At 56.5% G+C, this 26286-nt stretch overlaps 1 protein-coding gene across 2 annotated transcripts in view; it reads left to right on the top strand.

The window, feature by feature from the left end:
- LOC121284375 (ankyrin repeat domain-containing protein 50-like) overlaps positions 1-26286 on the top strand; it is a 163220-nt gene that overhangs the window by 135060 nt on the left and 1874 nt on the right. The gene's annotated exons all lie outside the window — the stretch shown is intronic.

The following is a 26286-nucleotide window of genomic DNA, read 5'->3' as shown; positions in this document are numbered from 1 at the left end:
TACCGGCGCTCTGACTGTGCAGCACTCCCTCAGTACTGACCCTCTGACTGTGCAGCCCTCCCTCAGTACTGACCCTCTAACGGTGCAGCACTTCCTCAGTACTGATCATCTGACAGTGCAACGCGCCCTCAGTACTGACCCACTGACAGTGCAGCACTCCCTCAGTACTTACCCTTTGACAGTGCAGGACTCCATCAGTACTGACCCTCTGACAGTAGAGTACTCCCTCAGTACTGCCCCTCTGACAGTGCAGCACTCCCTCAGTATTGACCCTCTGACAGTGCAGCACTTCTTCAATACCGGCGCTCTGACTGTGCAGCACTCCCTCAGTACTGACCCTCTGACTGTGCAGCCCTCCCTCAGTACTGACCCTCTAACGGTGCAGCACTTCCTCAGTACTGATCATCTGACAGTGCAACGCGCCCTCAGTACTGACCCACTGACAGTGCAGCACTCCCTCAGTACTTACCCTTTGACAGTGCAGGACTCCATCAGTACTGACCCTCTGACAGTAGAGTACTCCCTCAGTACTGCCCCTCTGACAGTGCAGCAGTCCCTCAGTACTGACCCTCTGACAGTGCAGCACTCCCTCAGTACTGACCCTCTGAAAGTGCAGCACTCCCTCAGTATTGACCCTCTGACAGTGCAGCACTCCCTCAGTACTGACCCTCTGACAGTGCAGCACTCCGTCAATACTGCCCCTCTGACAGTGCAGCACTCCCTCAGTACTGACCCTCTGACTTTGCAGCACTCCCTCAGTACTGACCCTTTGACAGTGCAGCACTCCCTCTGTACTGACCCTCTGACAGTGCAGCATTCCTTCAGTGCTGACCCTCTGACAGTACAGCAACACTTTAGTACTGACCCTCTGAAAGTGCAGCACTCCCTCAGTACTGACCCTCTGACAGTGCAGCACTCCCTCAATACCGGCCCTCCGACAGTGCAGCACTCCCTCAGTACTGACCCTCTGACTGTGCAGCAGTTCCTCAGTACTGACCCTCTGACAGTGCAGGACTCCCTCAGTACTGACCCTGTGACTGTGCAGCCTCCCTCAGTACTGACCCTGTGACTGTGCAGCCTCCCTCAGTACTGACCCTCTGACGGTGCAGTACTCCCTCAGTACTGACCCTCTGACAGTACAGCACTCCCTCAGTACTGCCCCTCTGACAGTGCTGCACTCCCTCCATTCTGACCCTATGACAGTGCAGCACTCCCACAGTACTGACACTCTGACAGTGCTGCACTTCTTCAGTACAGACCATCTGACACTGCAGCACTCCCTCAGCACTGACCCTCTGACAGTGCTGCACTGCTTCAGTACAGACCATCTGACAGTGCATTACTCCCTCAGTACTGACCCTCTGACAGTGCAGCGCTCCCTCAGCACTGACCCTCTGACAGTGCAGCGCTCCCTCAGCACTGACCATCTGAAAGTGCAGCACTCCCTCAGTACTGACCCTCTGACAGTGCAGCACTCCCTCAGTACTGACCCTCTGACAGTACAGCAATCCCTCAGTACTGTCCCTCTGACAGTGCTGCACTCCCACAGTACTGACCCTCTGACAATGCAGATCTCCCACAATACTGACCCTCTGACAGTGCAGCACTCCCACGCTAGTGTCCCTCTGACAGTGCAGCACTCCCACGGTACTGACCCTCTGACATTGCAGCACTCCCTCAGTAGTGACCCTCTGACAGTGCAGCACTCCCTCAGTACTGACCCTCTGACAGTGCAGCACTCCCTCAGCACTGACCCTTTGACAGTGCAGCACTCCCTCATTTCTGACCCATTGACAGTGCAGCACTCCCTCAGTACTGACCATCTGACAGTACAGCACACCCTCAGTACCAACCTTCCGACAGTGCAGCACTCCCTCAGTACTGACCCTCTGACAGTACAGCACTCCCTCACTATTGACCCTCTGACAGTGCAGCACTCCCTCAGTACTGACCCTCTGACATTACAGCACTCCCTCAGTACTGTCCCTCTGACAGTGCAGCACACCCACAGTACTGACCCTATGACAGTGCAGCACTCCCTCAGTACTGACCCTCTGACAGTGCAGCACTCCCTCAGTACTGACCCTCTGACAGTGCAGCACTCCCTCAGTACTGACCCTCTGACAGTGCAGCACTCCCTCAGTTCTGACCCTCTGACAGTGCAGCACTCCCTCAGTACTGACACTCTGACATTACAGCACGCCCTCAGTACCGACCTTCCGACAGTGCAGCACTCCCTCAGTACTGACCCTTTGACAGTGCAGCACTCCCTCAGTACTGACCCTCTGACAGTGCAGCACTCCCTCAGTACTGACCCTCTGACAGTGCAGCACTCCCTCAGTACTGACCCTCTGACAGTGCTGCACTCCCTCAGTTCTGACCCTCTGACTGTGCAGCACTCCCTCAGTACTGACCTCTGACAGTACAGCAATCCCTCAGTACTGTCCCTCTGACAGTGCAGCACTCCCACAGTACCGACCCTCTGACAGTGCAGAACTCCCACAATACTGACCCTCTGACAGTGCAGCACTCCCTCAGTACTGACCCTCTGACAGTGCAGCACTCCCTCAGTACTGACCCTCTGACAGTGCAGCACTCCCTCAGTACTGACACTCTGACATTACAGCACACCCTCAGTACCGACCTTCCGACAGTGCAGCACTCCCTCAGTACTGACCCTTTGACAGTGCAGCACTCCCTCAGTACTGACCATCTGACAGTGCAGCACTCCCTCAGTACTGACCCTCTGACAGTGCAGCACTCCCTCAGTGCTGACCGTCTGACTGTGCAGCACTCCCTCAGTAATGACCCTCTGACAGTGCAGCACTCCCTCAGTACTGACCTTCTGACAGTGCAGCACTCCCTTAGTACTGTCCCTCTGATCGTGCAGCACTCCCTCAGTACTGACCTCTGACAGTAGAACACTCCCTCAGTACTGACCCTCTGGCAGTGCAGCGCTCCCTCAGTACTGTCCCTCTGACAGTCCAGCGCTCCCTCAGTTCTGTCCCTCTGACAGTGCAGCGCTCCCTCAGTACTGTCCCTCTGACATTGCAGCGCTCCCTTAGAACTGTCCCTCTGACAGTGCAGCACTCCCTCAGTACTGTCCCTCTGGCAGTGCAGCATTCCCTCAGTACTGACCCTCTGACAGTGCAGCACTCCCACAGTTCTGACCCTCTGACAGTGCAGAACTCCCACAATACTGACCCTCTGACAGTGCAGCACTCCCTCAGTACTGACCCTCTGACAGTGCAGCACTCCCTCAGTACTGAACCTCTGACAGTGCAGCACTCCCTCAGTACTGGCACTCTGACATTACAGCACACCCTCAGTACCGACCTTCCGACGGTGCAGCACTCCCTCAGTACTGACCCCTTGACAGTGCAGCACTCCCTCAGTACTGACCATCTGACAGTGCAGCACTCCCTCAGTACTGACCCTCTGACAGTGCAGCACTCCCTCAGTGCAACCGTCTGACTGTGCAGCACTCCCTCAGTAATGACCCTCTGACAGTGCAGCACTCCCTTAGTACTGTCCCTCTGATAGTGCAGCACTCCCTCAGTACTGACCTCTGACAGTACAGCACTCCCTCAGTACTGACCCTTCTGGCAGTGCAGCGCTCCCTCAGTACTGTCCCTCTGACAGTGCAGCACTCCCTCAGTACTGACCCTCTGACAGTGCAGAACTCCCTCAGTACTGACCCTCTGACTGTGCAGCACTCCCTCAGTACTGACCCTCTGACAGTGCAGCACTCCCTCAGTACTGACCCTTCGACATTCCAGCACTTCCTCAGTACTGTCCATCTTAAAGTGCAGCACTCCCACCGTACTGACCCTCTGACAGTGCAGTACTCCCTCAATATGACCCTTCGACAGTGCAGCACTCCCTCAGTACTGTCCCTCTGACAGTGCAGCACTCCCACAATACTGAACGTCTGACAGTGCAGCACTCCCTCAGTTCTGCCCCTCTGACAGTGCAGTTCTCCCTCAGTACTGACTCTTTGACAGTGCAGCACTCCCTCAGTACTGACCCTCTGACAGTGCAGCACTCCCTCCGTACTGACCCTCCGACAGTTCAGCACTCCGTCAGTACTGACCCTCTGACAGTGCTGCACTCCCTCAGTCCTGACCCTCCGACAGTGCAGCACTCCCTCAGTGCTGACCCTCCGACAGTGCAGCACTCCCTCATTACTGACCCTCTGACAGTTCAGCACTCGCTCAGTACTGACCCTTTGACAGTGCAGCACTCCCTCAGTACTGACCCTCTGACAGCGCAGCACTCCCCCAGTACTGACCCTCTGACAGTGCAGCACACCCTCAGTACCGACCTTCCGACAGTGCAGCACTCCCTCAGTACCGGCCCTTTGAGAGTGCGGCACTCCCTCAGTACTGATCCTCTGACAGGGCAGCACTCCTTCAGTACTGCCCCTTCGACATTGCAGCACTCCCTCAGTACTGTCCCTCTGACAGTGCAGCACTCCCACGGTAGTGACCCTCTGACAGTGCAGCACTCCCACAGTACTGACCCTCCGACATTGGAGTTCTCCCTCAGTACTGACCCTGTGACAGTGCAGCTCTCCCTCAGTACTGACCCTTCGACATTGCAGCACTCCCTCAGTACGGTCCCTCTGACAGTGCAGCACTCTCACGGTAGTGACCCTCTGACAGTGCAGCACTCCCACAGTACTGACCCTCTGACAGTGCAGCACTCCCTCAGTACTGACCCTTTGACAGTGCAGCACTCCCTCAGTACTGACCATCTGACAGTGCAGCACTCCCTCAGTACTGACCCTCTGACAGTGCAGCACTCCCTCAGTGCTGACCGTCTGACTGTGCAGCACTCCCTCAGTAATGACCCTCTGACAGTGCAGCACTCCCTCAGTACTGGCCTTCTGACAGTGCAGCACTCCCTTAGTACTGTCCCTCTGATCGTGCAGCACTCCCTCAGTACTGACCTCTGACAGTAGAACACTCCCTCAGTACTGACCCTCTGGCAGTGCAGCGCTCCCTCAGTACTGTCCCTCTGACAGTCCAGCGCTCCCTCAGTTCTGTCCCTCTGACAGTGCAGCGCTCCCTCAGTACTGTCCCTCTGACATTGCAGCGCTCCCTTAGAACTGTCCCTCTGACAGTGCAGCACTCCCTCAGTACTGTCCCTCTGGCAGTGCAGCATTCCCTCAGTACTGACCCTCTGACAGTGCAGCACTCCCACAGTTCTGACCCTCTGACAGTGCAGAACTCCCACAATACTGACCCTCTGACAGTGCAGCACTCCCTCAGTACTGACCCTCTGACAGTGCAGCACTCCCTCAGTACTGAACCTCTGACAGTGCTGCACTCCCTCAGTACTGGCACTCTGACATTACAGCACACCCTCAGTACCGAACTTCCGACGGTGCAGCACTCCCTCAGTACTGACCCCTTGACAGTGCAGCACTCCCTCAGTACTGACCATCTGACAGTGCAGCACTCCCTCAGTACTGACCCTCTAACAGTGCAGCACTCCCTCAGTGCAACCGTCTGACTGTGCAGCACTCCCTCAGTAATGACCCTCTGACAGTGCAGCACTCCCTTAGTACTGTCCCTCTGATAGTGCAGCACTCCCTCAGTACTGACCTCTGACAGTACAGCACTCCCTCAGTACTGACCCTTCTGGCAGTGCAGCGCTCCCTCAGTACTGTCCCTCTGACAGTGCAGCACTCCCTCAGTACTGACCCTCTGACAGTGCAGAACTCCCTCAGTACTGACCCTCTGACTGTGCAGCACTCCCTCAGTACTGACCCTCTGACAGTGCAGCACTCCCTCAGTACTGACCCTTCGACATTCCAGCACTTCCTCAGTACTGTCCATCTTAAAGTGCAGCACTCCCACCGTACTGATCCTCTGACAGTGCAGTACTCCCTCAATATGACCCTTCGACAGTGCAGCACTCCCTCAGTACTGTCCCTCTGACAGTGCAGCACTCCCACAATACTGAACGTCTGACAGTGCAGCACTCCCTCAGTTCTGCCCCTCTGACAGTGCAGTTCTCCCTCAGTACTGACTCTTTGACAGTGCAACACGCCCTCAATACTGACCCTCTGACAGTGCAGCACTCCCTCCGTACTGACCCTCCGACAGTGCAGCACTCCCTCAGTACTGACCCTCTGACATTGCAGTTCTCCCTCAGTACTGACCCTTTGACAGTGCAGCACTCCCTCAGTACTGACCCTCTGACAGTGCAGCACTCCCTCCGTACTGACCCTCCGACAGTTCAGCACTCCGTCAGTACTGACCCTCTGACAGTGCTGCACTCCCTCAGTCCTGACCCTCCGACAGTGCAGCACTCCCTCAGTGCTGACCCTCCGACAGTGCAGCACTCCCTCATTACTGACCCTCTGACAGTTCAGCACTCGCTCAGTACTGACCCTTTGACAGTGCAGCACTCCCCCAGTACTGACCCTCTGACAGTGCAGCACACCCTCAGTACCGACCTTCCGACAGTGCAGCACTCCCTCAGTACCGGCCCTTTGAGAGTGCGGCACTCCCTCAGTACTGATCCTCTGACAGGGCAGCACTCCTTCAGTACTGCCCCTTCGACATTGCAGCACTCCCTCAGTACTGTCCCTCTGACAGTGCAGCACTCCCACGGTAGTGACCCTCTGACAGTGCAGCACTCCCACAGTACTGACCCTCCGACATTGGAGTTCTCCCTCAGTACTGACCCTGTGACAGTGCAGCTCTCCCTCAGTACTGACCCTTCGACATTGCAGCACTCCCTCAGTACGGTCCCTCTGACAGTGCAGCACTCTCACGGTAGTGACCCTCTGACAGTGCAGCACTCCCACAGTACTGACCCTCTGACATTGCAGCACTCCCTCAGTAGTGACCGTCTGACAGTGCAGCACACCCTCAGTACTGACCCTCTGACAGTGCAGCACTCCCTCAGCACTGACCCTTTGACAGTGCAGCTCTCCCTCTGTTCTGACCCATTGACAGTGCAGCACTCCCTGAGTACTGACCATCTGACAGTACAGCACACCCTCAGTACCGACCTTCCGACAGTGCAGCACTCCCTCAGTACTGACCCTCTGACAGTACAGCACTCCCTCACTACTGACCCTCTGACAGTGCAGCACTCCCTCAGTACTGACCCTCTGACAGTACAGCACTCCCTCAGTACTGTCCCTCTGACAGTGCAGCACTCCCACAGTACTGACCCTCTGACTGTGCAGCTCTCCCTCAGTTCTGACCCTCTGACAGTGCAGGACACCCTCAGTACTGACTATCTGACGGTGCAGCACTCCCTCAGTATTGTCCCGCCGACAGTGCTGCACTCCCACAGTGCTGAACCTCCGACATTGGAGTCCTCCCTCAGTACTGACCCTCTGACAGTGCAGCACTCCCTCAGTACTGACCCTTCGACATTGCAGCACTCCCTCAGTACTGTCCCTCTGACAGTGCAGCACTCCCACGGTAGTGACCCTCTGACAGTGCAGCACTCCTACATTACTGACCCTTTCACATTACAGCACTCCCTCAGTAGTGACCCTCTGACAGTGCTGCACTCCCTCAGTACTCACCCTTTGACAGTGCAGCACTCCCTCAGTTTTGAGCCTCTGACAGTGCAGCACTCCCTCAGTACTGACACTCTGACATTACAGCACACCCTCAGTACCGACCTTCCGACAGTGCAGCACTCGCTCAGTACTGACCATCTGACAGTACAGCACTCGCTCAGTACTGACCATCTGACAGTGCACCTCTCCCTCAGTACTGACCCTCTGACAGTGCAGCACTCCCTCAGTACATACCCTCTGACAGTGCAGCACTCCCTCAGTACTGAACCTTTTACAGTGTAGCACTCCCTCAGTACTGACCCTCTGACAGTGCAGCACTCCCTCAGTACTGACCCTCAGACAGTGCAGCACTCCCTCAGTACTGACCCTCAGACAGTGCAGCACTCCCTCAGTACTGACCCTCTGACAGTGCAGCACTCCCTCAGTGCTGACCCTCTCACAGTACAGCACTCCCTCAGTACTGACCCTCTGACAGTGCAGCACTCCCTCAATACCGGCCCTCCGACAGTGCAGCACTCCCTCAGTACTCACCCTCTGACTGTGCAGCACTCCCTCAGTACTGACCCACTGACAGTGCAGCACTCCCTCAGTACTGACCCTCTGACAGTGCAGGACTCCCTCAGTACTGACCCTGTGACAGTGCAGCACTCCCTCAGTACTGACCCTCTGACAGTGCAGCACTTCTTCAATACCGGCGCTCTGACTGTGCAGCACTCCCTCAGTACTGACCCTCTGACTGTGCAGCACTCCCTCAGTACTGACCCTCTAACGGTGCAGCACTTCCTCAGTACTGATCATCTGACAGTGCAACGCGCCCTCAGTACTGACCCACTGACAGTGCAGCACTCCCTCAGTACTGACCCTTTGACAGTGCAGCAGTCCCTCAGTACTGACCCTCTGACAGTGCAGCACTCCCTCAGTACTAACCCTCTGAAAGTGCAGCACTCCCTCAGTATTGACCCTCTGACAGTGCAGCACTCCCTCAGTACTGACCCTCTGACAGTGCAGCACTCCCTCAGTACTGACCCTCTGACTTTGCAGCACTCCCTCAGTACTGACCCTTTGACAGTGCAGCACTCCCTCTGTACTGACCGTCTGACAGTGCAGCATTCCTTCAGTGCTGACCCTCTGACAGTACAGCAACACTTTAGTACTGACCCTCTGAAAGTGCAGCATTCCCTCAGTACTGACCCTCTGACAGTGCAGCACTCCCTCAATACCGGCCCTCCGACAGTGCAGCACTCCCTCAGTACTGACCCTCTGACTGTGCAGCACTCCCTCAGTATTGACCCTCTGACAGTGCAGCACTTCCTCAGTACTGACCATCTGACAGTGCAACGCTCCCTCAGTATTGACCCTCTGACAGTGCAGGACTGCTTCAGTACAGACCATCTGACAGTGCATTACTCCCTCAGTACTGACCCTCTGACAGTGCAGCGCTCCCTCAGCACTGACGCTCTGACAGTGCAGCGCTCCCTCAGCACTGACCCTCTGAAAGAGCAGCGCTCCCTCAGTACTGACCCTCCGACAGTGCAGCACTCCCTCAGTACTGACGCTTCCACATTGCAGCACTCCCACAGTACTGACCCCCTGACAGTCCAGCATTCCCACTGTACTGACTCTCTGACAGTGCAGCACTCCCTCAGCACTGACCCTTTGACAGTGCAGCACTCCCTCATTTCTGACCCATTGACAGTGCAGCACTCCCTCAGTACTGACCATCTGACAGTACAGCACACCCTCAGTACCAACCTTCCGACAGTGCAGCACTCCCTCAGTACTGACCCTCTGACAGTACAGCACTCCCTCACTACTGACCCTCTGACAGTGCAGCACTCCCTCAGTACTGACCCTCTGACATTACAGCACTCCCTCAGTACTGTCCCTCTGACAGTGCAGCACTCCCTCAATACCGGCCCTCCGACAGTGCAGCACTCCCTCAGTACTGACCCTCTGACTGTGCAGCACTCCCTCAGTATTGACCCTCTGACAGTGCAGCACTACCTCAGTACTGACCATCTGACAGTGCAACGCTCCCTCAGTATTGACCCTGTGACATTGCGGGACTCCCTCAGTACTAACCCTGTGACAGTGCAGCCTCCCTCAGTACTGACCCTGTGACAGTGCAGCCTCCCTCAGTACTGACCCTCTGACGGTGCAGTACTCCCTCAGTACTGACCCTCTGACAGTACAGCACTCCCTCAGTACTGCCCCTCTGACAGTGCTGCACTCCCTCCATTCTGACCCTATGACACTGCAGCACTCCCTCAGCACTGACCCTCTGACAGTGCTGCACTGCTTCAGTACAGACCATCTGACAGTGCATTACTCCCTCAGTACTGACCCTCTGACAGTGCAGCGCTCCCTCAGCACTGACCCTCTGACAGTGCAGCGCTCCCTCAGCACTGACCCTCTGACATTACAGCACTCCCTCAGTACTGTCCCTCTGACAGTGCAGCACTCCCACAGTACTGACCCTATGACAGTGCAGCACTCCCTCAGTACTCACCCTCTGACTGTGCAGCTCTCCCTCAGTACTGACCCTCTGACTGTGCAGCTCTCCCTCAGTACTGACCCTCCGACAGTGCAGCACTCCCTCAGCACTGAACCTCCGACAGTGCAGCACTCCCTCAGTACCGGCCCTCCGACAATGGAGCACTCCCACATTACAGACCCTCTGACTGTGCAGGTCTCCCTCAGTACTGACCCTCTGACAGTGCAGGACACCCTCAGTACTGACCATCTGACGGTGCAGCACTCCCTCCGTATTGTCCCGCCGACAGTGCAGCACTCCCACAGTACTGACCCTTCGACATTGCAGCACTCCCTCAGTACTGTCCCTCTGACAGTGCAGCACTCCCACGGTAGTGACCCTCTGACAGTGCAGTACTCCCACATTACTGACCCTCTGACATTGCAGCACTCCCTCAGTAGTGACCCTCTGACAGTGCAGCACTCCCTCAGTACTGACCCTTTGACAGTGCAGCACTCCCTCAGTTCTGACCCTCTGACAGTGCAGCACTCCCTCAGCACTGACCATTTGACAGTGCAGCACTCCCTCAGTTCTGACCCATTGACAGTGCAGCACTCCCTCAGTACTGACCCTCTGACAGTACAGCACACCCTCATTACCGACCTTCTGACAGTGCAGCACTCCCACAGTATTGACCTATGACAGTGCAGCACTCCCTCAGTACTGCCCCGCTGACAGTGCAGCACTCCCTCAGTACTGACCCTCTTACTTTGCAGCAGTCCCTCAGTACTGTCCGTTTGACAGTGCAGCACTCCCTCAGTACCGACCTTCCGACAGTGCAGCACTCCCTCAGTACCAGTCCTCCGACAGTGCAGCACTCTCTCAGTACTGACCCTCTGACATTGCAGCACTCCCTCAGTACTGACCCTCTGACAGTACAGGTCTCTCTCAATACCGGCCTTCCGACAGTGCAGCACTCCCTCAGTACTGACCCTCTGACAGTGCAGCACTCCCTCAGTACTGACCCTCTGACAGTGCAGCACTCCCTCAGTACTGACCCTATGACAGTGCAGCACTCCCACAGTCGTGTCCCTCTGACAGTGCAGCACTCCCACGGTACTGACCTCCTGGCATTGCAGCACTCCCTCCGTAGTGACCCTCTGACAGTGCAGCACTCCCTCAGTACTGACCCTCCGACAGTGCAGCACTCCCTCAGTACTGACCCTTCCACATTGCAGCACTCCCTCAGTACTGTCCCTCTGACAGTGCAGCACGCCCACAGTACTGACCCTCTGACAGTGCAGCATTCCCACTGTACTGACTCTCTGACAGTGCAGCGCTCCCTCAGTACTGACCCTCTGACTGTGCAGCACTCCCTCAGTACTGACCCTCTGACAGTGCAGCACTCCCTGAGCACTGACCCTTTGACAGTGCAGCACTCCCTCAGTTCTGACCCATTGACAGTGCAGTACTCCCTCAGTACTGACCCTCTGACAGTACAGCACACCCTCATTACCGACCTTCCGACAGTGCAGCACTCCCTCTGTACTGCCCCTCTGACAGTGCAGCACTCCCTCAGTACTGACCCTCTTACTTTGCAGCACTCCCTCAGTACTGACCCTTTGACAGTGCAGCACTCCCTCAGTACCGACCTTCCGACAGTGCAGCATTCCCTCAGTACCGGTCCTCCGACAGTGCAGCACTCTCTCAGTACTGACCCTCTGACATTGCAGCACTCCCTCAGTACTGACCCTCTGACAGTACAGCTCTCTCTCAATACCGGCCTTCCGACAGTGCAGCACTCCCTCAGTACTGACCCTCTGACTGTGCAGCACTCCCTCAGTACTGACCCTCTGACAGTGCAGCACTCCCTCAGTACTTACCGTCCAACAGTGCAGCACTCCCACAGTGCTGCACGTCTCGCTGTGCAGCACTCCCTCAGTACTGACCATCTGACAGTGCAGCGCTCCCTCAGTACTGACCCTCTGACAGTGCAGCACTCCCTCAGTACTGACCCTCTGACAGTGCAGCACTCCCTCAGTACTGTCCCTCTGACAGTGCAGAACTCCCACAATACTGACCCTCTGACAGTGCAGCACTCCCACAGTAGTGTCCCTCTGACAGTGCAGCACTCCCACGGTACTGACCTTCTGACATTGCAGCACTCCCTCCGTAGTGACCCTCTGACAGTGCAGCACTCCCTCAGTACTGACCCTCTGACAGTGCAGCACTCCCTCAGCACTGACGTTTTGACAGTGCAGCACTCCCTCATTTCTGACCCATTGACAGTGCAGCACTCCCTCAGTACTGACCCTCTGACAGTACAGCACTCCCTCAGTACTGTCCCTCTGACAGTGCAGCACTCCCACAGTACTGACCCTATGACAGTGCAGCACTCCCTCAGTACTGACCCTCTGACTGTGCAGCTCTCCCTCAGTACTGACCCTCTGACTGTGCAGCTCTCCCTCAGTACTGACCCTCCGTCAGTGCAGCACTCCCTCAGCACTGAACCTCCGACAGTGCAGCACACGCTCAGTACCGGCCCTCCGACAATGCAGCACTCCCACATTACTGACCCTCTGACTGTGCAGCACTCCCACAGTGCTGACCCTCCGACATTGGAGTCCCCCCTCGGTACTGTCCCTCTGACAGTGCAGCACTCCCACGGTAGTGACCCTCTGACAGTGCAGTACTCCCACATTACTGACCCTCTGACATTGCAGCACTCCCTCAGTAGTGACCCTCTGACAGTGCAGCACTCCCTCAGTACTGACCCTTGGACAGTGCAGCACTCCCTCAGTTCTGACCCTCTGACAGTGCTGCACTCCCTCAGTTCTGACCCTCTGACTGTGCAGCACTCCCTCAGTACTGACCTCTGACAGTACAGCAATCCCTCAGTACTGTCCCTCTGACAGTGCAGCACTCCCACAGTACCGACCCTCTGACAGTGCAGAACTCCCACAATACTGACCCTCTGACAGTGCAGCACTCCCTCAGTACTGACCCTCTGACAGTGCAGCACTCCCTCAGTACTGACCCTCTGACAGTGCAGCACTCCCTCAGTACTGACACTCTGACATTACAGCACACCCTCAGTACCGACCTTCCGACAGTGCAGCACTCCCTCAGTACTGACCCTTTGACAGTGCAGCACTCCCTCAGTACTGACCATCTGACAGTGCAGCACTCCCTCAGTACTGACCCTCTGACAGTGCAGCACTCCCTCAGTGCTGACCGTCTGACTGTGCAGCACTCCCTCAGTAATGACCCTCTGACAGTGCAGCACTCCCTCAGTACTGACCTTCTGACAGTGCAGCACTCCCTTAGTACTGTCCCTCTGATCGTGCAGCACTCCCTCAGTACTGACCTCTGACAGTAGAACACTCCCTCAGTACTGACCCTCTGGCAGTGCAGTGCTCCCTCAGTACTGTCCCTCTGACAGTGCAGCACTCCCTCAGTACTGACCCTCTGACAGTGCAGCACTCCCTCAGTACTGACCCTCTGACAGTGCAGCACTCCCTCAGTACTGACCCTCTGACAGTGCAGCACTCCGTCAATACTGCCCCTCTGACAGTGCAGCGCTCCCTCAGTACTGACCCTCTGACTTTGCAGCACTCCCTCAGTACTGACCCTTTGACAGTGCAGCACTTCCTCAGTACTGACCCTCTGACAGTGCAGCATTCCTTCAGTGCTGACCCTCTGACAGTACAGCACCACTTTAGTACTGACCCTCTGAAAGTGCAGCACTCTCTCAGTACTGTCCCTCTGACAGTGCAGCACTCCCTCAATACCGGCCCTCCGACAGTGCAGCACTCCCTCAGTACTGACCCTCTGGCTGTGCAGCACTCCCTCAGTATTGACCCTCTGACAGTGCAGCACTACCTCAGTACTGACCATCTGACAGTGCAACGCTCCCTCAGTATTGACCCTGTGACAGTGCAGGACTCCCTCAGTACTGACCCTGTGACAGTGCAGCCTCCCTCAGTACTGACCCTGTGACAGTGCAGCCTCCCTCAGTACTGACCCTCTGACGGTGCCGTACTCCCTCAGTACTGACCCTCTGACAGTACAGCACTCCCTCAGTACTGCCCCTCTGACAGTGCTGCACTCCCTCCATTCTGACCCTATGACACTGCAGCACTCCCTGAGCACTGTCCCTCTGACAGTGCAGCGCTCCCTCAGCACTGACCCTCTGAAAGAGCAGCGCTCCCTCAGTACTGACCCTCCGACAGTGCAGCACTCCCTCAGTACTGACCCTTCCACATTGCAGCACTCCCTCAGTACGGTCTTCTGACAGTGCAGCACTCCCACAGTACTGACCCTCTGACAGTGCAGCATTCCCACTGTACTGACTCTCTGACAGTGCAGCGCTCCCTCAGTACTGACCCTCTGACTGTGCAGCACTCCCTCAGTACTGACCCTCTGACAGTGCAGCACTCCCTCAGCACTGACCCTTTGACAGTGCAGCACTCCCTCAGTACTGACCGTCCAACAGTGCAGCACTCCCGCAGTGCTTCACGTCTCGCTGTGCAGCACTCCCTCAGTACTGACCATCTGACAGTGCAACGCTCCCTCAGTACTGACCCACTGACAGTGCAGCGCTCCCTCAGTACTGACCCTCTGACAGTGCAGCACTCCCTCAATACTGACCCTCTGACAGTACAGCAATCCGTCAGTACTGACCCTCTGACAGTGCAGCACTCCCACAGTACTGACCCTCTGACAGTGCAGATCTCCCACAATACTGACCCTCTGACAGTGCAGCACTCCCACGGTAGTGTCCCTCTGACAGTGCAGCACTCCCACGGTACTGACCCTCTGACATTGCAGCACTCCCTCAGTAGTGACCCTCTGACAGTGCAGCACTCCCTCAGTACTGACCCTCTGACAGTGCAGCACTCCCTCAGCACTGACCCTTTGACAGTGCAGCACTCCCTCATTTCTGACCCATTGATAGTGCAGCACTCCCTCAGTACTGACCATCTGACAGTACAGCACACCCTCAGTACCAACCTTCCGACAGAGCAGCACTCCCTCAGTACTGACCCTCTGACAGTACAGCACTCCCTCACTACTGACCCTCTGACAGTGCAGCACTCCCTCAGTACTGACCCTCTGACATTACAGCACTCCCTCAGTACTGTCCCTCTGACAGTGCAGCACTCCCACAGTACTGACCCTATGACAGTGCAGCAGTCCCTCAGTACTCACCCTCTGACTGTGCAGCTCTCCCTCAGTACTGACCCTCTGACTGTGCAGCTCTCCCTCAGTGCTGACCCTCCGACAGTGCAGCACTCCCTCAGCACTGAACCTCCGACAGTGCAGCACTCCCTCAGTACCGGCCCTCCGACAATGCAGCACTCCCACATTACAGACCCTCTGACTGTGCAGGTCTCCCTCAGTACTGACCCTCTGACAGTGCAGGACACCCTCAGTACTGACCATCTGACGGTGCAGCACTCCCTCCGTATTGTCCCGCCGACAGTGCAGCACTCCCACAGTACTGACCCTTCGACATTGCAGCACTCCCTCAGTACTGTCCCTCTGACAGTGCAGCACTCCCACGGTAGTGACCCTCTGACAGTGCAGTACTCCCACATTACTGACCCTCTGACATTGCAGCACTCCCTCAGTAGTGACCCTCTGACAGTGCAGCACTCCCTCAGTACTGACCCTTTGACAATGCAGCACTCCCTCAGTTCTGACCCTCTGACAGTGCAGCACTCCCTCAGCACTGACCCTTTGACAGTGCAGCACTCCCTCAGTTCTGACCCATTGACAGTGCAGCACTCCCTCAGTACTGACCCTCTGACAGTACAGCACACCCTCATTACCGACCTTCCGACAGTGCAGCACTCCCACAGTATTGACCTATGACAGTGCAGCACTCCCTCTGTACTGCCCCTCTGACAGTGCAGCACTCCCTCAGTACTGACCCTCTTACTTTGCAGCAGTCCCTCAGTACTGTCCCTTTGACAGTGCAGCACTCCCTCAGTACCGACCTTCCGACAGTGCAGCACTCCCTCAGTACCAGTCCTCCGACAGTGCAACACTCTCTCAGTACTGACCCTCTGACATTGCAGCACTCCCTCAGTACTGACCCTCTGACAGTACAGGTCTCTCTCAATACCGGCCTTCCGACAGTGCAGCACTCCCTCAGTACTGACCCTCTGACAGTGCAGCACTCCCTCAGTACTGACCCTCTGACAGTGCAGCACTCCCTCAGTACTGACCGTCCAACAGTGCAGCACTCCCGCAGTGCTGCACGTCTCGCTTTGCAGCACTCCCTCAGTACTGACCATCTGACAGTGCAACGCTCCCTCAGTACTGACCCACTGACAGTGCAGCGCTCCCTCAGTACTGACCCTCTGACAGTGCAGCACTCCCTCAGTACTGACCCTCTGACAGTACAGCAATCCCTTAGTACTGTCCCTCTGACAGTGCAGCACTCCCACAGTACTGACCCTCTGACAGTGCAGATCTCCCACAATACTTACCCTCTGACAGTGCAGCACTCCCACGGTAGTGTCCCTCTGACAGTGCAGCACTCCCACGGTACTGACCCTCTGACATTGCAGCACTCCCTCAGTAGTGACCCTCTGACAGTGCAGCACTCCCTCAGTACTGACCCTCTGACAGTGCAGGTCTCCCTCAGTACTGACCCTCTGACAGTGCAGCACTCCCTCAGTACCGACCCATTGACAGTGCAGCACTCCCTCACTACTGACCCTCTGACTGTGCAGCACTCCCTCAGTACTGACCCTCTGACAGTGCAGCACTCCCTCAGTACTGACCCTTCGACATTCCAGCACTTCCTCAGTACTGTCCATCTGAAAGTGCAGCCCTCCCACCGTACTGACCCTCTGACAGTGCAGTACTCCCTCAGTATGACCCTTCGACATTGCAGCACTCCCTCAGTACTGTCCCTCTGACAGTGCAGCACTCCCACAATACTGAACGTCTGACAGTGCAGCACTCCCTCAGTACTGACCCTCTGACAGTTCAGCACTCCCTCAGTACTGACCCTCTGACAGTGCTGCACTCCCTCAGTACTGACCCTCTGACTGTGCAGCACTCCCTCAGTACTGACCTCTGACAGTACAGCAATCCCTCAGTACTGTCCCTCTGACAGTGCAGCACTCCCACAGTTCTGACCCTCTGACAGTGCAGCACTCCCTCAGTACTGACCCTCTGACAGTGCAGCACTCCCTCAGTACTGACCCTCTGACAGTGCAGCACTCCCTCAGTACTGGCACTCTGACATTACAGCACACCCTCAGTACCGACCTTCCGAAGGTGCAGCACTCCCTCAGTACTGACCCCTTGACAGTGCAGCACTCCATCAGTACTGACCAGCTGACAGTGCAGCACTCCCTCAGTACTGACCCTCTGACAGTGCAGCACTCCCTCAGTGCAACCGTCTGACTGTGCAGCACTCCCTCAGTAATGACCCTCTGACAGTGCAGCACTCCCTTAGTACTGTCCCTCTGATAGTGCAGCACTCCCTCATTACTGACCTCTGACAGTACAGCACTCCCTCGATACTGACCCTTCTGGCAGTGCAGCGCTCCCTCAGTACTGTCCCTCTGACAGTGCAGCACTCCCTCAGTACTGACCCTCTGACAGTGCAGCACTCCCTCAGTACTGACCCTGTGGCAGTGCAGCACTCCCTCAGTACTGACCCTTTGACAGTGCAGCACTCCCTCAGTACCGACCTTCCGACAGTGCAGCTCTCCCTCTGTACTTACCCTCTGACTGTGCAGCATTCCCTCAGTACTTACCCTCTGACTGCGCAGCACTCCCTCAGTACTTATCCTCTGAGAGTGCAGCACTCCCTCAGCACTGAACCTCTGACAGTGCAGCACTCCCTCAGTACCGGCCCTCCGACAGCGCAGCACTCCCACAGTGCTGACCCTCCGACAGTGGAGTCCTCCCTAAGTACTGTCCCTCTGATAGTGCAGCACACCCTCAGTACCGACCTTCCGACAGTGCAGCACTCCCTCAGTACTAACCCTCTGACAGTGCAGCACTCCCTCAGTACTGACCCTCTGTTTGTGCAGCACTCCCTCAGTACTGCCCCTTTGAAAGTGCAGCACACCCTCAGTACTGACCCTCTGACAGTGCAGCACTCCCTCAGTACTGACCATCTGACAGTGCAGCATTCCCTCAGTACTGACCCTCTGACAGTGCAGCACTCCCTCAGTACTGACCCTCTGACAGTGCAGCAATCCCTCAGTACTGACCCTCTGACAGTGCAGCACTACCTCAGTACTGACCCTCTGACAGTCCTGCTCTCCCTCAGTACTGACTGTCCAACAGTGCAGCACTCCCACAGTGCTGAACCTCTCACTGTGCAGCACTGACCCTCTGTTTGTGCAGCACTCCCTCAGTACTGCCCCTTTGAAAGTGCAGGTCTCCCTCAGTACTGACCCTCTGACAGTGCAGCACTCCCTCAGCACTGAACCACCGACAGTGCAGTATTCCCTCAGTACCGACCCTCCGACAGTGCAGCACTCCCTCACTACTGACCCTCTGACTGTGCAGCACTCCCTCAGTACTGACCCTCTGACAGTGCAGCACTCCCTCAGTACTGACCCTTCGACATTCCAGCACTTCCTCAGTACTGTCCATCTGAAAGTGCAGCACTCCCACCGTACTGACCCTCTGACAGTGCAGTACTCCCTCAGTATGACCCTTCGACATTGCAGCACTCCCTCAGTACTGTCCCTCTGACAGTGCAGCACTCCCACAATACTGAACGTCTGACAGTGCAGCACTCCCTCAGTTCTGCCCCTCTGACAGTGCAGTTCTCCCTCAGTACTGACCCTTTGACAGTGCAGCACCCCCTCAATACTGACCCTCCGACAGTGCAGCACTCCCTCAGTACTGACCCTCTGACATTGCAGTTCTCCCTCAGTACTGACCCTTTGACAGTGCAGCACTCCCTCAGTACTGACCCTCTGACAGTGCAGCATTCCCTCCGTACTGACCCTCCGACAGTTCAGCACTCCGTCAGTACTGACCCTCTGACAGTGCTGCACTCCCTCAGTCCTGACCCTCCGACAGTGCAGCACTCCCTCAGTGCTGACCCTCCGACGGTGCAGCACTCCCTCATTACTGACCCTCTGACAGTTCAGCACTCGCTCAGTACTGACCCTTTGACAGTGCAGCACTCCCCCAGTACTGACCCTCTGACAGTGCAGCACTCCCCCAGTACTGACCCTCTGACAGTGCAGCACACCCTCAGTACCGACCTTCCGACAGTGCAGCACTCCCTCAGTACCGGCCCTTTGACAGTGCGGCACTCCCTCAGTACTGACCCTCTGACAGTGCAGCACTACCTCAGTACTGACCCTTCGACATTGCAGCACTCCCTCAGTACGGTCCCTCTGACAGTGCAGCACTCCCACGGTAGTGACCCTCTGACAGTGCAGCACTCCCACAGTACTGACCCTCTGACATTGCAGCACTCCTTCAGTAGTGACTGTCTGACAGTGCAGCACTCCCTCAGTACTAACCCTCTGACAGTGCAGCACTCCCTCAGCACTGACCCTTTGACAGTGCAGCTCTCCCTCAGTTCTGACCCAGTGACAGTGCAGCACTCCCTCAGTACTGACCTTCCGACAGTGCAGCACTCCCTCAGTACTGACCCTCTGACAGTGCAGCACTCCCTCAGTACTGACCCTCTGACAGTAAAGCACTCCCTCAGTACTGTCCCTCTGACAGTGCAGCACTCCCACAGTACTGACCCTCTGACTGTGCAGCTCTCCCTCAGTTCTGACCCTCTGACAGTGCAGGACACCCTCAGTACTGACCATCTGACGGTGCAGCACTCCCTCAGTATTGTCCCGCCGACAGTGCTGCACTCCCACAGTGCTGAACCTCCGACATTGGAGTCCTCCCTCAGTACTGACCCTCTGACAGTGCAGCACTCCCTCAGTACTGACCCTTCGACATTGCAGCACTCCCTCAGTACTGTCCCTCTGACAGTGCAGCACTCCCACGGTAGTGACCCTCTGACAGTGCAGCACTCCTACATTACTGACCCTCTCACATTGTAGCACTCCCTCAGTAGTGACCCTCTGACAGTGCTGCACTCCCTCAGTACTCACCCTCTGACAGTGCAGCACTCCCTCAGTTTTGAGCCTTTGACAGTGCAGCACTCCCTCAGTACTGACACTCTGACATTACAGCACACCCTCAGTACCGACCTTCCGACAGTGCAGCACTCGCTCAGTACTGACCTTTTGACAGTGCAGCACTCCCTCAGTACTGACCCTTTTACAGTGTAGCACTCCCTCAGTACTGACCCGCCGACAGTGCAGCACTCCCACAGTGCTGACCCTCTGACAGTGCAGCACTCCCTCAGCACTGACCCTTTTACAGTGTAGCATTCCCTCCGTATGACCCTTCGACAGTGCACACTCCCTCAGTACTGTCCCTCTGACAGTGCAGCACTCCCTCAGTACTGACCCTATGACAGTGCTGCTCTCCCTCAGTACTGTCCCTTTGACAGTCCAGCGCTCCCTCAGTACTGACTCTCTGACAGTGCAGCACACCCTCAGTACCGACCTTCCGACAGTGCAGCACTCCCTTAGTACCGGTCCTCCGACAGTGCAGCACTCCCTCAGTACTGACCCCATGACTGTGCAGCCCTCCCTCAGTACTGACCCCCTGACAGTGCAGCACTCCCACAGAACAGACCCTCTGACAGTACAGCTCTCCCTCAGTACTGACAGTCCAACAGTGCAGCACTCCCACAGTGCTGAACCTCTCACTGTGCAGCACTCCCTCAGTACTGACCCTCTGACAGTGCAGCGCTCCCTCAGTACTGACCCTCTGACTGTGCAGTTCTCCCTCTTTACTGACCCTTTGACAGTGCAGCACTCCCTCCGTACTGACCCTCCGACAATGCAGCACTCCCTCAGTACTGTCCCTCTGACAGTGCAGCACTCCCTCAGTACTGACCCTCTGACAGTGCAGTACTCCCTCAGTACTGACCCTTTTACAGTGTAGCACTCCCTCAGTACTGCCCCTGTGACAGTGCAGCTTTCCCTCAGTACCGACCTTCCGACAGTGCAGCACTCCCTCAGTACCGGTCCTCCAACAGTGCAGCACTCCCTCAGTACTTACCCTCTGACTGTGCAGCACTACCTCAGTACTGAGCCTCTGACAGTGCAGCACTCTCTCAGTACTGAGCCTCTGACAGTGCAGCACTCCCTCAGTACTGACCCTCTGACAGTGCAGCACTCCCTCAGTACTGACCCTCTGACAGTGCAGCACTCCCTCAGTACTGACCCTCTGAAAGTGCAGCCCTCCCACAGTACTGTCCCTCTGACAGTGCAGCACTGCCACAGTACTGACCCTCTGACAGGGGAGCACTCACTCAGTACTGACCCTATGACAGTGCTGCTCTCCCTCAGTACTGACCCTTTGACAGTGCAGCGCTCCCTCAGTACTGACTCTCTGACAGTGCAGCACTCCCTCAGTACCGACCTTCCGACAGTGCAGCACTCCCTCAGTACTGACCCCATGACTGTGCAGCACTCCCTCAGTACTTACCCTCTGACAGTGCAGCACGCCCTCAGTTCTGACCTTCTGACTGTGCAGTTCTCCCTCTTTACTGACCCTTTGACAGTGCAGCACTCCCTCCGTACTGACCCTCCGACAATGCAGCACTCCCTCAGTACTAACCCTCTGACGGTGCAGCACTCCCTCAGTACTGACCCTCTGACAGTGCAGCCCTCCCTCAGTACTGTCCCTCTGACAGTGCAGCACTGCCACAGTACTGACCCTCTGACTGTGCAGCACTCACTCAGTACTGACCCTATGACAGTGCTGCTCTCCCTCAGTACTGACCCTTTGACAGTGCAGTGCTCCCTCAGTACTGACTCTCTGACAGTGCAGCACTCCCTCAGTACCGACCTTCCGACAGTGCAGCACTCCCTCAGTACTGACCCCATGACTGTGCAGCACTCCCTCAGTACTTACCCTCTGACAGTGCAGCACTCCCTCAGTACTGACCCGTTTACAGTGTAGCACTCCCTCAGTACTGCCCCTGTGACAGTGCAGCTTTCCCTCAGTACCGACCTTCCGACAGTGCAGCACTCCCTCAGTACTGACCCTCTGACTGCGCAGCCCTCCCTCAGTACTGTCCCTCTGACGGTGCAGCACTGCCACAGTACTGACTCTCTGACAGGGCAGCACTCACTCAGTACTGACCCTATGACAGTGCTGCTCTCCCTCAGTACTGACCCTTTGACAGTGCAGTTCTCCCTCTTTACTGACCCTTTGACAGTGCAGCACTCCCTCCCTACTGACCCTCCGACAATGCAGCACTCCCTCAGTACTGACCCTCTGACAGTGCAGCACTCCCTCAGTACTGACCCTCTGACAGTGCAGCACTCCCTCAGTACTGACCCGTTTACAGTGTAGCACTCCCTCAGTACTGCCCCTGTGACAGTGCAGCTTTCCCTCAGTACCGACCTTCCGACAGTGCAGCACTCCCTCAGTACTGACTCCATGACTGTGCAGCACTCCCTCAGTACTGACCCCCTGACAGTGCAGCACTCCCACAGAACAGACCCTCTGACAGTACAGCTCTCCCTCAGTACTGACTGTCCAACAGTGCAGCACTCACACAGTGCTGAACCTCTCACTGTGCATCACTCCCTCAGTACTGATCCTCTGACAGTGCAGCACTCTTTCAGTACTGACCCTTTGACAGTGCAGCACTCCCTCAGTACTGACTCTCTCACAGTGCAGCACGCCCTCAGTTCTGACCCTCTGACTGTGCAGTTCTCCCTCTTTACTGACCCTTTGACAGTGTAGCACTCCCTCAGTACTGCCCCTGTGACAGTGCAGCACTCCCTCAGTACCGACCTTCCGACAGTGCAGCACTCCCTCAGTATCGGTCCTCCGACAGTGCAGCACTCCCTTAGTACTGATACTCTGACTGTGCTGCACTCCCTCAGTACTGACCCTCTGACAGTGCAGCACTCCCTCAGTACTGCCCCTCTGATAGTGCAGCACTCCCTCAATACCGACCTTCCGACAGTGCAGCACTCCCCCTGTACTGACCCCCCGACAGTGCAGCACTCCCTCAGTACTGACCCTCTGACTGTGCAACACACCCTCAGTACTGACCCTCTGACAGTGCTGCACTCCCTCAGAACTGACCCTCTGACAGTGCAGCACTCCCCCAGTACTGACCCTCTGACAGTGCAGCACACCCTCAGTACCGACCTTCCGACAGTGCAGCACTCCCTCAGTACCGGCCCTTTGACAGTGCGGCACTCCCTCAGTACTGATCTTCTGACAGGGCAGCACTCCTTCAGTACTGCCCCTTCGACATTGCAGCACTCCCTCAGTACTGTCCCTCTGACAGTGCAGCACTCCCACGGTAGTGACCCTCTGACAGTGCAGCACTCCCACAGTATTGACCCTCCGACATTGGAGTTCTCCCTCAGTACTGACCCTCTGACAGTGCAGCACTACCTCAGTACTGACCCTTCGACGTTGCAGCACTCCCTCAGTACGGTCCCTCTGACAGTGCAGCACTCCCACGGTAGTGACCCTCTGACAGTGCAGCACTCCCACGGTAGTGACCCTCTGACATTGCAGCACTCCCTCAGTAGTGACCGTCTGACAGTGCAGCACTCCCTCAGTACTAACCCTCTGACAGTGCAGCACTCCCTCAGCACTGACCCTTTGACAGTGCAGCTCTCCCTCAGTTCTGACCCATTGACAGTGCAGCACTCCCTCAGTACTGACCATCTGACAGTACAGCACACCCTCAGTACCGACTGTCCGACAGTACAGCACTCCCCCAGTACTGTCCCTCTGACAGTGCAGCACTCCCACAGTACTGACCCTCTGACTGTGCAGCTCTCCCTCAGTTCTGACCCTCTGACAGTGCAGGACACCCTCAGTACTGACCATCTGACGGTGCAGCAATCCCTCAGTATTGTCCCGCCGACAGTGCTGCACTCCCACAGTGCTGAACCTCCGACATTGGAGTCCTCCTTCAGTACTGACCCTCTGACAGTGCAGCACTCCCTCAGTACTGACCCTTCGACATTGCAGCACTCCCTCAGTACTGTCCCTCTGACAGTGCAGCACTCCCACGGTAGTGACCCTCTGACAGTGCAGCACTCCTACATTACTGACCCTCTCACATTGCAGCACTCCCTCAGTAGTGACCCTCTGACAGTGCTGCACTCCCTCAGTACTCACCCTTTGACAGTGCAGCACTCCCTCAGTTTTGAGCCTTTGACAGTGCAGCACTCCCTCAGTACTGACACTCTGACATTACAGCACACCCTCAGTACCGACCTTCCGACAGTGCAGCACTCGCTCAGTACTGACCATTTGACAGTGCAGCACTCCCTCAGTACTGACCCTCTGACAGTGCAGCACTCCCTCAGTACATACCCTCTGACAGTGCAGCACTCCCTCAGTACTGACCCTTTTACAGTGTAGCATTCCCTCCGTATGACCCTTCGACTGTGCCACACTCCCTCAGTACTGTCCCTCTGACAGTGCCGCACTCCCTCAGTACTGACCCTATGACAGTGCTGCTCTCCCTCAGTACTGTCCCTTTGACAGTCCAGCGCTCCCTCAGTACTGACTCTCTGACAGTGCAGCACACCCTCAGTACCGACCTTCCGACAGTGCAGCACTCCCTCAATACCGGTCCTCCGACAGTGCAGCACTCCCTCAGTACTGACCCCATGACTGTGCAGCCCTCCCTCAGTACTGACCCCCTGACAGTGCAGCACTCCCACAGAACAGACCCTCTGACAGTACAGCTCTCCCTCAGTACTGACAGTCCAACAGTGCAGCACTCCCACAGTGCTGAACCTCTCACTGTGCAGCACTCCCTCAGTACTGACCCTCTGACAGTGCAGCGCTCCCTCAGTACTGACCCTCTGACTGTGCAGTTCTCCCTCTTTACTGACCCTTTGACAGTGCAGCACTCCCTCCGTACTGACCCTCCGACAATGCAGCACTCCCTCAGTACTGTCCCTCTGACAGTGCAGCACTCCCTCAGTACTGACCCTCTGACAGTGCAGTACTCCCTCAGTACTGACCCTTTTACAGTGTGGCACTCCCTCAGTACTGCCCCTGTGACAGTGCAGCTTTCCCTCAGTACCGACCTTCCGACAGTGCAGCACTCCCTCAGTACCGGTCCTCCAACAGTGCAGCACTCCCTCAGTACTTACCCTCTGACTGTGCAGCACTACCTCAGTACTGAGCCTCTGACAGTGCAGCACTCTCTCAGTACTGAGCCTCTGACAGTGCAGCACTCCCTCAGTACTGACCCTCTGACAGTGCAGCACTCCCTCAGTACTGACCCTCTGACAGTGCAGCACTCCCTCAGTACTGACCCTCTGACAGTGCAGCCCTCCCTCAGTACTGTCCCTCTGACAGTGCAGCACTGCCACAGTACTGACCCTCTGACAGGGCAGCACTCACTCAGTACTGACCCTATGACAGTGCTGCTCTCCCTCAGTACTGACCCTTTGACAGTGCAGCGCTCCCTCAGTACTGACTCTCTGACAGTGCAGCACTCCCTCAGTACCGACCTTCCGACAGTGCAGCACTCCCTCAGTACTGACCCTCTGACAGTGCAGCACTCCCTCAGTACTGACCCTCTGACAGTGCAGCACTCCCTCAGTACTGACCCTCTGACAGTGGAGCACTCCCTCAGTACTGACCCTCTGACAGTGCAGCACTCCCTCAGTCCTGACCCTCTGACCGTGCAGCACTCCCTCAGTACTGACCGTTTGACAGTGCAGCACTCCCTCAGTACTTCCCCTCTGACTGTGCAGCACTCTCTCAGTACTAACCCTCTGACAGTGCAGCACTCCCTCAGTACTGACCCTCTGACAGTGCAGCACTCCCTCAGTACTGACCCTCTGTCAGTGCAGCACTCCCTCATTACTGACCCTCTGACAGTGCAGCACTCCCTCAGTACTGACCCTCTGACAGTGCAGCGCTCCCTCAGTACTGACCTTCTGACAGTGCAGCACTCCCTCATTACTGACCCTCTGACAGTGCAGCACTCCCTCAGTACTGACCCTCTGACAGTGCTGCACTCCCTCAGTACTGACCCTCTGACAGTGCTGCACTCCCTCAGTACTGACCCTCTGACAGTGCAGCACTCCCTCAGTACTGACCCTCTGACAGTGCAGCACTCCTTCAGTACTTACCCTCTGACAGTGCAGCACTCCCTCAGTACTGACCCTCTGACAGTGCG

This window comes from Carcharodon carcharias, chromosome 11 (genome assembly GCF_017639515.1).
Source record: "Carcharodon carcharias isolate sCarCar2 chromosome 11, sCarCar2.pri, whole genome shotgun sequence".
NCBI classification, from domain to species: Eukaryota; Metazoa; Chordata; class Chondrichthyes; order Lamniformes; family Lamnidae; genus Carcharodon; species Carcharodon carcharias.
Note: the sequence above shows the minus strand (reverse complement) of the source record. Positions and strands in the feature narration are given on the sequence as shown.